We start from the raw sequence: 14,402 nt of genomic DNA on the forward strand, positions 1-14,402 counted from the left end.
TTAATTAATTAAATTAAGAATTCCAGCATGCATTTTCCTAGTAATTCCCAAAGGTTAAAGTTAGTCTATTTTTCTGTCTATCATCTATCTATCTATCTATCTATCTATCTATCTATCTATCTATCTATTTATCTATCTATCTATGCCTTTACTTTCCTGCACCATTTTCAACTATTCAAGAGTAGAATAGTAACCCTTTCTTTACTAAATGCTTAGGTCTATATTTCCTAAAATTAAAGACATCTTACATACATCAGGAAGTTAGCATTTACTAGTCGTACTACTATTTCTAATCTACAGATCTTACTCAAGTTTCTTCAATTGTCCCCATAATGTCTTTCATATCCAAAGAAAATGTCATCTTATGGCTTTGATTTTCGTATCACTTTAAACTTCTTATTTCTCCAATAGTTCCTCAGTCTTAATTTGTGCTTCGTGATGCAGACAGTTTTATAAAATAAGGTAGGGCAACTATGTTGGAGACTGTCTTTCAGTTTGTGCAGTGTTTCTTCTTCAATAGATTTATTTTAAGCATATTGGTGTTGATGTCACAGTAGTGATCCTGTGCCCTATGTAATATACAATATAAAATGACACTCAAGTTATCCTGGATTTGAGCTAAAGTAGCCCCTGTCTATCTATTTATCTATCTATCTATCTATCTATCTATCTATCTATCTATCTATCTATCTATCTTGTCTTTCTTTAACATGTCTACTTTATTCCTTGAATACTTCCCTAATTTATGACACAAAAAAATTGTTTCTTTTATCTTTCTTGTTTAGTCCCAGAATCAGTAATTTCAAAAATAATTTTTGCTGATTCTTTGTAGTCAAACTACAAACTAGAAAACTAGGGTCAAGGGGTTAGATGTGACTCTCCTCAATGTCACTGCTTCTAGGCTACCTCAGAAACTAAACCTAATAATATATTATTACATATACTTATAAATATTACATATATGGGAATATATACATATATATGAATATATTCTTATACATGTGTGAGTATATAGCAACACAATTATTTCTATTTTATGCTAATTTATGCATCTATTTATCCATCTTGAAGAGATAAATTGAAATTCATCCACAATCAATATTTGGAGGCCATTCTGGTTCCTCCCATTTGCAACTTTCTTCTCTGACAGCAAAAACCTATTTCCCATTAGCCACGGTGTGCTTGTGTGTTCATCCTAAAATATATAGGAACTAGTTCTAAAGTTGTTACTCCGTGAGTCTGAAGAAGCAAGGTCTCGGAACTGACTGAAGTATTTGCTTAGCGATATTTTATCTTCAGACTGCAGATACTGTATTTGAGGAAATATTCCAAGTCCAAACCATTAAAAATTAACTCCGCTGTGCTCCACTCAAGATTGGCTGTGCCATTTATTTGAAATATGGCATTGTTCATGGTTTTCCCTTAGCATCATCCATGGGGGCCCTGCCCCCTCAGTTCTTATTATCTCTTCTTTTTAGGATATGTGAAGCATTAAAAATTTCTCAGTTAAAACAATACAAGAAATTGGAGTCAGGGACGCGCTATTTTATCTTTCCTTTCTTCATGGAGCTATCGAGCAGAGTAAAATTATAAGTACTGAGCTCTGATATACTACCTGGAACTTATTTAGGTGTTCCCGTGGCCAAACGGCAGAGAAGCGACATAAACTTAGATCTTAAAAAGTGTAATTCAGCTCTTCATCTAGTAATAATGCTCTGTCTATGTTCAATTACACGCGTGGTAAATACTTCATGCACTTTCCTCTCACCTATGAAACCAAATTACAATGCAAATGTGTGAATAAAACTCTCGAACTTGGGCGCTTTCCCTCTTATTAGCAACAGCTTCCTTGCGAGGAACCTTTCTCCCGCTTGCTCACGGATCATTGCTGTGCTTGGCTTCCCAGTCAAGCCTCAATGGCCTGTTCTGTTCCTTAAAAGTAGAGTATGATTTTTGCATTTGGCATAAGAATCGTTTTATTGTAGGAGTGTTGTAGAAAACATATCGTAGTTCAAATTCATTTTATTGGTGCCTTAAGTAGAGAAAAATAGCTAAAATTCTGTATGAAGGTGATAATTGGTGGACTGGAGGGAAACAAATGAAGAGTCCTGAGGCATGTCTGAAGAAATGAGCAGATTACAAGCTTAACTAATTTGGGAAGATCAGGTTTCTAGATTAAGTCGCTCTCTGCGAGGGAAACAAAACAAAGCAAAACAAAAGCAAGCACTGCATCAAAAAAGTCAATTTTATTTTGATGTATTTCTTTAAAGAAAATGCTTTGTTCCTGGAACCATTTAATTTTGCAATGTTTAACTCAGGAAATCTTTTGTGCATGCTAACCGGTGGTTACAATATGTTACTTCATCAGTGGATAGTCAATAAATGAGAAAGATTTTTCAAAAAAATAAAAAATTAAAAAAAAAAAGATTTTTCGTTTCATTGTAAAATGTTTGCAGTACAATTTATGGACCAAATATTAAGTATTTCTTTCTCCCAGTAGGTGTAATATATATTCTTAATAATGTACTCTTTTATGATTACACATAAAAGTTCTTAAGTTTCATAAAAATTTTAGACATACTTTTAGTATGATCGCGTAACTGAGCAGTAAAAGAAATAAAGAAGAGAATTATATTTATAGAGAAATTTAAGTGACAAAAATAACTATGGATTATAAGGATTTATGAAAAGCAAGTAGGGATGATACAACATAAAAAGGATATAACCTAAAAATGTGTTACATAAGATACCACCTATATAGCGATAGCTGTTAAGAGGTGGTTACTTTCAGATATATTTTCTATATTCTTAATAAAATGTTTAGAAACATCTATTCATGTCCCTATCATAATGGCAATGTGACTTCAGAGTTAAATTACAAGTTGAATACATTAAAAATGTTAATTTAATGCAATTTTGGTAGGGTATTTTTTTTATTGTTAGTTGAAATTACGACCTTGTGCTTACCAGACAGGTGCTGTGATACTGAGCTATAAGCTACTTCCCTGGCTTTTTTTGGTAGATTTTTATATCAATCTGAAGAGGATGTTTAATCCTCTAGCATAGAAATGCTAGGAAATGTTTTTTCAATATATAGAGACTTTAAGAGACGTACAGGTTTACCCAGAACACAAGGTGATACACAGATGCTCACTGGTTGGTTAGCACACAATTTTCACATCTTTAGGACTCTCGTCTACCAAATGAGGTGCACGATAGCCTCCTCCAGTAGACACTCAGAATTTGCCTTCACACCATTTCTGAGGATCCCAGTCCCCTACTCCCCCAGGCAGTCCCCTTTCTTGTGATTCTTCCTTTGCTCACTTCTCATACAACCTCTGTCCTCGCTTCTCTCCTTGCTCCTGGGGAAGTGGAGTTTTTCCCAGTCGGATGCAGATTGCGTATTGCACCCAACTGCGTATTGGGCCCCATGATTTCCTTTGGACTAGTTTGGACACCTACTCTTTAAGTAACATTATTTCTTTAAGATGTTGTATTCCATGTTCTGAACAATTCAATTGAAACTTTTAGTACAGTAAGAGTACTCTAGGTCGATAGCTTTGTTTGGGTTTTAATTGTGCATTGTGCATCCACTCTGAGTTAGATTCCATTGTGTCCATGACAATAGAATTTTGCACAAATATTTCTAATCCTTTTGAAAGCAAAGTTTTCAATGTCCAGATTACATTTTAACTAGTTGCTATTTCCTCCCTGTTGGTGTGAATTCAACTCTGGAGAGGAAATCACCTAATAACTTCTTCTTCTCTAAATGTTATTGATAGCAGAGCAAAAAGAAACATTTATTTTCATTTTCATTTTCATTTCACCAAGATTTTAGTAGCTATCAAAATAATTGAAGGTGTAATAATTTTTAAAAATGCCCAAAACCTTGCCTTTCTCTTTACTGATTCTGAAATTATCATGAAAAAATAAGTAGCAATAACTTCCATCTTGCCATGAATCTGTAGCACACTACATTCCATAAGCAAAAGGTTCACACCAGCATTTCTGTGACATTTTTGTGATCATCTTCTTTATGCTTCCACTTGAAAAAAAATCTGGATTATTACACAGCTTTTTTCAGTACTTATCCTCCTTTCATTTGCTGGGGTTTGAAAGTATGCCTTAGAACTTGAAATAAATAAGGCTTGTTGGCATAAAGAAATGATCTGCAATTGCAAGACTGAGACCTAGGGTAAGTGATAACTTAGATTTGCATGAATGATAAAAAATTTTTGAACATTTTTTGGCTTATCGCCCAGTCACTATTGTAAAAGCATTTGATACTCTACTTTAACTATAAATATTTGACTCTTATTCAGTCGGGAATAATGCACAAAAGATGTATCATATTATAGTTTACCTGAGGACATAAATTATTGCTTTGCCTTTAATTATTTCTAAAGGAGGGTTAGTGGTATATGCCCGCAATACCAGCTGTTCTGAATTATACAAGTTCAAGGCCAGCCTGGGCAACACAGTGAGACTACTCCCTCAGAAAAATGAATAGTACAGATTAAGAGTATATAAGATTTTGTATGCATTTTAAGCTTTATTTGCCCTTAGGTCAATTAAATGACCGCATATATCCAAATGCAATAATTTAATGCACCTATCTCTCAAAATTCTATACATGACCCTAAAAATTGTACAATTAGTGACAAAAACAGAAAATATAGTCATATTCCCTATTGCTGAGATACAATATCTGATGCCCACAACTTAAGGAGAAGCTCATTGGGACCCACAGATTTTAGGGGGTACAGTGCCTAGTTGGCTGTTCCAGGGCAAAGAGCGCATGGTGAGCGGGGCTAGCAGAGGGCAGCTGCTTGGGTTTTGTCAGCCAGGAGGCAGAGACAGAGCGAGGAGGGAGACAGAGCCATGTAGGCCATGGCCCCAGTGACAAACTTGTTCTCATGAGGCTATACCTTGTAACCACATGAGGGTTTGAGGGTCACTCTTCTCTTTAAAAAATCTATTTGTTTATTTGGTATAGGATCTTGCTGCACAGCTTGTACTCATAGCAATCCTCCTATCTCAGCTTCCCAAGGGATGGGGTTACAGGCGTGCACCACCACACCCAGTTTTGGTCTATGGCACATTACACTGGGGTTCCAGGGCCAGCACGGCATGTGGTACTGGACATTGAACCCTGGTCCTTGCACTTGACAAGCAGGCACTTAGAATGCTGAGCTCTCTCCCCAGCCCTTGAGGGTCATTCTAGATCTAAACCATAACATAAATTTGTTAAAAAGAAGAATTTTGGAGATAGAAATTACTTAAAATATAGGGAAGTCTCAGGAGGTCTAAGCCCTAAAATATTTCCATATTATATTTGATAGTTGTGCAAAAATATATCGTGAATTCTAATGTATTCTGAATCTTGAATCCAAGTGTATTGAATTAACTAACAGGAATTATCTTAATCTCAAATATATATCCTTGGACAATAGAACTTGAAAGTCAATGGTAATTACTCTTATGATAATCTGGAGATATATATCAATTTATTCCAACATTTTTCTATAAAAAGAAAGTAAAATAGAAATGATTAAGTTGAAAGTCACATGTTCTTAGCATATACTAGGCATAACAAATGAGTTTGGATAGAACCCAAAGCTTATGTTTGTTAAGTCCTGTGTTTCAGGAAGGAAAAAAAATGTTAATATTTGGACTCTTTCAAATAATGTGGTGTTATTTTACCATAGTAATTCCAGCTGTTTGTTCTATAACCTGAATACTGATATGTTGAGTGTGACACTGCCTTTGATGCCCCAAAAGGAACAAACAAGGACGCACTTCTTGGTATGACATGCAGTATACACCTACTTTTAATTCTCTTGATTTTCTTTTTCTTTTTTTTTTTTCCCCCCTCAGGGTCTCACTACATAGCCCACATTAGTAGTGATCCTCCTGATTTCTGCCTCCCAAGTGCTGGGATTACAGGCACGCGCCACCGCGCCCGGACTCCTCCTACTTTTAATTCTCTTGTCACCTACTATGGTTCAAGTGAGTTATCTGCTAGTTACAGGGTAGTGTTAAGATGAAACCTAACTTATGCTAACCCAGATGATAAATTAAAAAATAAAAGAGAGTAGAACATTATATACTTTGGTCTTAGGTTTGAAATATAATGAAAATGATCAAATTATAAGAAATTTAGTTAAATATACAGAGACTCATTACCAGCAATTATGTAGGGAAATAGAGAAATATTTTCTATTCAGTAATTTTTAACTTAATTTACACAATCCTTGAATGATTAGCAAGTAGCAGTTATTACCTTTAGAATTAGACAAAGAAAGATTTTTCAAAAGACAAACTTTATAGAACAGACATGATTTAATAGATAGTTGCAGAATTTAGAATCACAGAACATGACAACTGCTTAGCAACGTGACTATGAAGCTGTCTTATTTTGCTTCAGAGCCTCAGCATTTTCATCTCTAAAATTGATTAATAAGTACCATAATTGCCAGGTCATTGAGAATGCAGTATATGAGAAATATAAAATGTCAATACAAAGATACATTTGGTATTTATAAATGTCCATTTTTATTCAGATTTACTGATACTTACAATTAATTCCGAGATACAAATAAAGAGAAAAACAGAGGGGGAGAAAGAGGAAGAGTGGCAGAGATTTTTGGGTAGGCATTTATAAAATAGCTGAGAGAAAAATCCAATGAAGAATTCTCGCATGTTTACATGAAATCATGATTTAAATTCTTACATTTAAGACCACACAGATGCTGGGGTCAGGGCAGTGAAGAAAGGGTATTGATCCACAGACACACAGTTTTCAGATACACAAAAAAAATAATGATCTGCTTCAGGCCCCAATTTGTCATAAGAATACACACACACACACACACACACACACACACACACACACACATCCCAAAATTCCTAAAAGAATGAATATTTTATGTTCACACCACAAAACTAAATCACATTAGTAGTAAGTTGGTCAACATGTTAATTAGCTTGATTGAATCTTTCTACAATGTAGACATAGATCAAAAACTATTTTATCCTGCACAGTATATACTAGTAGGACAGGTACAGAAAGTCTATGAGAATTCTTGATACAAAAGTGTTCAAATAACTTCTATGAGATAAATAAATGGATCTACTGCAGGTCCACACACCCATTCACTCGTTTCTAAGAAAACAGTTTGAATTCTCAGGATAGAAAATTATCCTGTCCTCTTCAGTTACACTGTGTTGCAAATGTAAAAAGCTTAGTTTGAAGAACTAAACACAGAGATTATAGGGGGGAAAAGTAGAATACATAGGAATACATTTCAAGCATTGTAAAATAGCGCAGAAGATGAAATGAAAACTTAACATGCTCAACGAAAAAGTAAAAATTCAGAAACAAAACAGAATGGATGACTAAGAGACTTAGCAGTAGCCCAAGCTTTCAACCCAAGAATGGTTATTAGATTTGAAAAGGATGGTTCCCTTCTGTGCTTACGTATGGATAATGACCGTAGGATAGGTTGAAAATATTCCTAAGACTATATGTTTAGTTGTCCTGTGAATGTGCAAGGTAGAGGGTGGCCCAACTGTGTGCAGTGTTCAGTGATGTAAGCCAACGTGATCCACAAACATCATTTATGGCTTCAATGCCCCAGGGATGAGCAAAGTAAAACCAAGACATGAGAGGAACAAATAGACATTCACATCCCACTTCCATAGCTTTGCAATCTCATGTAAATTAGTTTCCTTCTTTGGTCAGTATTTTCCTCCTTTGCTAAATGAGGCTAAAGACCATGTTTATGTTATTAAAGTTGTCAGGCTAAAAAGTAATTTATTGCAATAGCTAAGATTGAGTACATGCTCATTAAATGATAAGGACCATAGTTACTGGAAAATGCCCTGGGTGTCTCAAGTATTCTAAGAAGCTTCCTTTTCCCCATAGCACTCGGGAGTTTAAGTTTCCATCCTGAGAATTCAAACTGCTTTCTTAGAAATGAGTGAACGGGTTTGTGGGCCTGATGTAAATTCGTTTTTTATCTCTTAGGAGTTATTTGAACACTTTTGTATTGAGAATCCTAGCAGATGTTCAGTACCTGCTCTCCCAGCATCTACTGTACAGTGCCACAGTGTATAGATGTGGACCAGTCTACAGAATGCCGTCCTTGGGGAAGATATGTTGGCTTACAAAGTCTTCCTTATAAAATTGCATCAGGTTTTTGTTTTCTCCTCCAAATCTATAATGTCTTTAAACTTTAATCTGAAAATCCAAATTTAGGGCTCTGCTTTTATGTATGTGTTTAACCATGAGGTCTGCCCTAATGAGAAGCCTGTATACTAACCTGATAGAGCTAAAGAGAGGAACGCAGAACTGTGCTCTTTATTCTTTCTGTACCGTAGTTTCTACTATGCTATTTTGAATATACAGATATATATGTGTGTGTATACATTTCACTACAAAATGCTACTTCATATTTGTAAAAGATATCTCAGTGCCTTTCACAATATTTGTCTCATAGGACTCTGCTGAATGCCAATTATGCTTCTTCTGAAACAACTAGAAGGGTATTTGTTTCTCCACAGTGATCGAATGCCGCATGAAAAGACTAAGTTTAAAAGAATCTTATTGTAATAAGCTATGTCTTGAAAGTTTAGCTTTGAATTTTATTAAACAAATAATAAAATCTCTTTGAATTAAACTTTCATAGGATTTTTTTTAAATTTGATACAGGGTCTCACTACGTAGCTTGGACTCATAATGATCCTCCTGTCTCAGCCTTCCCAATGCTGGGATTACAGGCGTGTGTCACCAAAATCTTAAGAAACCGTGTCTATATTTACATCATAGAAATCACATTTTGTTCATTTTGTAATTGTCATGTAATGTTTTATCTGAATCTTCTTACAGATTTCTTTTTAATTGCCTCTAGAGAACAAAGCATTGACCTCACTACAAGAACTCACTTAACTTCTAGAGATTGTTAGTAATGAAAATCAAAGATTACACAATAATATACAAAAACTTGCCCCCCTTGAATGAGAAAGCATCCATTCAAGTCTGCTTAACCATTTCCTACATTAAAATAATTATTTATTTTATATTCCATCATAAGCTTATAAATTCTTGTGAGTTTCAAGAAACACAACTTAGTCTTACAAAAAAAAAGTTTACAGAAAAGCACATTTTCTAAACATTAAAATGCACAAAATTCTAGGAGTTATTATCAAGCATCATTCTGGAATCCTCAGAAATTATTCGATTTTAGAAGAAGCTTATAGTGGTCAAGTTATATTTTTAACTTAGTTTCCCATATTTTCAAGGGGCACACCAGTGAAGAAATATCTGGACCACAGGACTTACTGTCTTCTGTACCAGCCTGCTCCGTACTGCACTGGTCTTCAGATTGTTAGACAAATCCAGTCTCAAGGGTATTAACCTCTGTGATCCTGAATGTTCAAAAGAGCATTTGTTGCCTGAATTAGAGTTGCCAGGAATCCCTTACTCAAAGAAGAGAGACTCACTCTTAGAGGGAAAGGCAAAGGCCAAAAAATACCCTAGAATTTACTAAATAGAATTTTTATCTTGTATTATCATTAGCAGAGTAACCCCAAAAAAGTATTCTTATGGCTCCTTAGTCATTGAATCCAAAAATTAAAGGAATTAGATTTGACTTCAATTTAATGCAGTTTCAGAAGGTCCTATTTCTCAAGGTCTCAATTATTTCCTGTCTAAACTATTTATTAAGATCATAGGAAAGAACATTAATATTTTGCTGGTACAATTTATTAGCAGTCATCTTATTTGAAAGAGAAGTGATGTATGTCAAATGCCCTGAACTTCATGTTCAGATCACCCTGGAGACCACTTCAGTAATAGTTTGTTACTTCTGATAATTGTCAACTGTGCCTTCCATAGTAGCAAAAAGATCTACAGGGCAAATTTTCCTTCTATGCTCTTGTTTTACTTTATCAAGAGCGGAAAAGAGAAGAGTGGTGAGAATATTGAGAGAGTTAGCTGGACATCTTTACCTGCAGGGTGGGCGGTTGACAGCTCTGCTGGTGCAGCAAAGGGAACATTATTACCTGGATGCTGTTAAAAGCTATACTTCTAAATTTTAATGATGCCCATCATAGCTGGTATAGAAGGTTTGTCTGTTAACAAGAGAATGAACTCAGAGCTTTTGCTCTGAGCCCTTGAGAAAAATTTCTAGGCAGGTCCCACCCAGTTGCCCAGGCTAGGTCTCACCTGTGACCTCCTGCCTCAGCCTCCTTAGCTGGGATCCAGCTCAGGAGGAGGGAGTGTCACCATGGGAAACTTCACAATAAATATTTTTTACTTTAAAAAAAAAAGAGTTAGCTGGAGTAGAATCCCATCAGATTTGAATTGTAAAACATGATCTCCCTTTATACGTTTGCCTGTTGGACTCTTTCCAGAAACGTGGGAAATTCATTGGAGGAAAATCAGGTATAATTTTCTCTACTTAAGCTATGCAGTTTATATGTCTTATCCATCAATAATTCATCATTGATGACTAAATTGATAGAATGAAATTTATAATTTATAAAATTGTGTTTCTTGCATTCAGCAATTTTTGCAATGCCTAGAAGCCTGACATATCTTTTTGATGCTGTTGTGAACTTGGCTTCCCAACCCAGAGTCGACGGCACCCCACTCAGCTGTGGGGCACCCAGGAGTGCTCTGAGCAAGCAGGATTCAGAGCATTAAACCCAGTGGCTCCGTAATGAGCATGGAAATCCTGCTGTTTCTGTGATATACTGACTTCAAATCTTTTGAATACATACCCAGAAAGGGATTGCTAGGTTGGAAGAATTTTTTTTTCTTTAATAAGACACTCCATAATGATTTACAAAGTGTTTATTTTTTCAGATTCATGTTCTCACCAATAGTATGTAAGTATTCGCTTTTCTCCACGTCCTCTCTAGTATTCATGTTTTGATATTTATTCTGGGAGATGTGAGATGGTATCTTATTTCTGTTTTAATTTGTATATGTTGATTCATAATGTTGAGCATTTTTTCATGTATTTTTACTGTTCTTGTCATCTTTTGGGAAATGTCTATTGAGGTCCTTTTCCCATTCTTTGTAAGATTATTTTCTTTTTGTAGATACATTTGAGTTCATGTATTTTGAATATTAATTATTAAACACCCATATCACTTGCAAATAGTTTTACAGTTGATAGGTTATCTTTTCACTCTTGTTCCTTTTGATGTGCAGAGTCTTTCCATTTTTATGTGTAGATTTTATCTATCTTTGCTTTTTTCACCTATACTTTTGGGATCAAATCTCAATTTCATTGCCTAGACCAAAGTCACACAGTTTTTCTCTCCAATGTTTCCTTCCGGTAGTTTTGTAATTTCAGTCCTTATGATTGAATTTAATCAATTTTGAATTGGCTTTTTTATATGAAAAGGAGTAAAAGAGGTTGGGGATGTAGCTCAGTGACAGCATTTGCCTAGCATACTTGGAGTTCTAGGTTCAATCCCCAGCGACGAAAAAAAAAAAAAAACCAAAGGGATAAAATCTCATCTTTTGTATATAGTTGTCCAGTTTCTCAGCACCAGTTAATGAAAAGACTGCCTTTTCCACTGTGCAGTCCTTTTTTTGTTTGTTTGTTTGTTTTTTGTTTTGTTTTGTTTTGTTTTGTTTTTTGTTTTTTGTACTTAGTACAGGATCCGCAGGTGTTCTCACACCTGTACGCCCAGTGCTTGGAAGGCTAAAAACAGAATTACTACGAATCTGATCTGGGTAGTGGGACCCTGTACTAAATACATAAAAAAAAAAACCCATAATATGTATTTTTTTACTTCAATACAGATTCCACTGACTCTGCAGATATTTTTTAAAAAATATTAATGCCTCTCCTCCACTGTATTAGTTACCTTTTTTTTGCCACACACAACATCAGGGAGGATAGATTTGCTTGGCTCCCAGTTTCAAAGGTTTCAGTTAGTGTCCAGCTTGCTTCATAACAAAAGCAGCAGGTGGAAGAGCACACCAAAAGAAAGCTGCTCATTCCCTGCTATTCAGGCACCAACAGTGGAATGCAGTTGAGAGTGAGGAGGGGGCTGAGGACAAGAGTGCAGCCTGTCCATCCATCTCCCCAGTGGTGGCCACGTCTTCCCACCAGGCCCCACCTCCACCCATTGCTGAGGAAGTACCTTGTGATCTGACCACCTCCTGAAAGCTCAACTTCTAAATACAGGGGACTTTGGGGAGGCCATTGTATCTAAACCATAGTATCCATGGAAACAGATAACTTTTCATTTATTTGGTTTTCGTTATTATATATCTACTTGGTTAAACTTATTCCTACCTTAATTTTTTATTGATCTTACACAAGTATTAGTTCTATTTATTTATTTATTTATTTATTTATTTATTTTTACTGAGAAAAAGTATATATTTAGAATTAGCCAGCTGGACTCAGTTTAGATGATCCCAATTTTGTTGGCAACATCCAACGCATCATAATCAGGAGCAGTCGAACATATGCCTTCTTCTCTCCATCAGGCCTGATTAGGGTACTGACCTTGGCAACACTGATGTCATAGAGCTTCTTCACAGTTTGATTTGGTGCTTATTGGCTTTGACATCCACAATGAACACGAGTGTGTTGTTGTCCTCAATCTTCTTCATGGCTGACTCTGTGGTCGGGGGAACTTGATGATGGCAGAGTGGTCAAGCTTGTTTCTCCTGGGGGCGCTCTTCTGAGGGTGTTTGGACTGCCTACAGAGCTGCAGTGTCTAGGACGGTGGAAGATGGGTGACGCTTGTATTTTCTTTTTGTGGCTGTGGATGCCTTTCAGCATGGCCTTCTTGGCCTTCAAAGCTTTTGTTTTGGTTTCAGCTTTGGGAGTGGTGGGGCCTTCCTTCTTCACTTTTGGCACCATCTTGGTAAAAAGCTTGATTTATTTTTTGAAGAGTTTGCTGTTAGTGTAGAAAAACACTAGTTATTCTTGCAAGGTGATTTTATATAATACAACTTCACTGAAGCTGTTTGTCATTTCTAACAGGTTCTTTGTAGAATCTTTATGATTTTCTACGCATGGAATCTTCTGGAAAACAAGATAATTCACTTCTGCTTTTCCAGTTTGGATGCTTCTTTACTCTTCATCCTGTCTAATCTAACTGATCTAGCTAGGACGAATAGCAGCAAGTATAAGGGCGAACAAAAGTATAGCGAGGTTAAACAACCAACCTAAGCATCCATCAAGGAATGAGTGGTTATAGGAAAAGGAAATATATTTGTGCAGTGAAATTAGTATTGTTTTTAAAAGGAATAAAGGTTGTCATTGTAACAACAAAATTGAAATTATAGAAACATTATGCTAAAGGAAGTGGCACAGAGAGAGAAAGATGAATAGTGCATGCTCTTGCTTGTAGGTGGCATCTAAAATAATTAAATTCATAAAAGTGGAAGGCAATACGGTGGCTTGTGGAGAAAGAGCTGGGATGAATATGGTAATCACAATCAAAGTGACAAAGCCTTATTTCGATGCAAAGTAACAAATGCTTTGGGGTTTTTAAATTAATTGTAGAGCATAGAGAGTATAGTTAGTAACTTAATACTGTATACTCAAATAGCACTAAGAAAAAATTTCTTGTTTTCATCATGAAAAATGTGAAAACTTTGAGGCAGCACATATATTAACTTCCTCTATATTCCACTCAAAATCATAATATCACTTTGTAATTAAATATATAAAAATGTAATTTGACAATGCATAATAAAAATAGTGCTCAAAAGTAAATTCAAGATTATAAACAATGTATTGGAAGTATTCAAAAGTTGAAAGTTAGCACGGTCTTTTTTGGCTATTGTTTTGTTTTCTACATAAAAATGACCTTAATGAAAATCTTGGGTGGTTATTCACATAGAAGAAAGCATTAAATCTTTAAGGTTTTAAATAAAAATGGAAAATAAGGTTCACAAAATATGTTGACTTGCTCTATTTCTAATAAATTTATATATAAGTATTGATCACAGAAAAACATCATTAGTTTTATTTCATATCTAGAATTGAAAATCCAGACAATGGTGGCTTTCTTTTTTGTAGAAACATTTAGCAAAGTAACATTTCCCCACCCAGCCCTTAAGTACATTCTCCAGCCTTGGGGAGTAAAGTCACACAGCCTTTCTCTTCTATTGTAAGACTTGAGTAAAATCTCCTTTCCTTGTTTATGCAAAGCAATGATTAAATACAGAGAGCATCATTTGTCCATATATAATAAAATTTTTAATAATCTATGTTATTTGAAAAAGAAAAAAAATCCCGAAAAATTGAATGAAAAAAATTTGAAGACCAGAATGTGTAGAAAAAAACATAAATGCAAGCTGCTTTTGGAAAATATACCTTTGAATTTACTATGCAAGTAAGGTAAGACACTGAGACAAA

General features: G+C 35.2%; 1 protein-coding gene and 1 long non-coding RNA gene across 2 annotated transcripts in view; one reads left to right on the forward strand and one right to left on the reverse strand.

The window, feature by feature from the left end:
- The window catches only part of Syt1 (synaptotagmin 1), a 594,727-nt gene that overhangs the window by 52,461 nt on the left and 527,864 nt on the right, over window positions 1–14,402 (forward strand). The gene's annotated exons all lie outside the window — the stretch shown is intronic.
- Window positions 1–14,402, reverse strand: part of LOC111817005 — an 18,170-nt gene that overhangs the window by 2,312 nt on the left and 1,456 nt on the right. The window contains exon 2 of the long non-coding RNA XR_002821301.1: window positions 4,613–4,618. This is a non-coding gene — a long non-coding RNA (uncharacterized LOC111817005). The remainder of the gene's footprint in view (window positions 1–4,612; window positions 4,619–14,402) is intronic.

The sequence above is a fragment of the Octodon degus genome, unplaced genomic scaffold (assembly GCF_000260255.1).
Source record: "Octodon degus isolate 3935 unplaced genomic scaffold, OctDeg1.0 scaffold00004, whole genome shotgun sequence".
NCBI classification, from domain to species: domain Eukaryota; kingdom Metazoa; phylum Chordata; class Mammalia; order Rodentia; family Octodontidae; genus Octodon; species Octodon degus.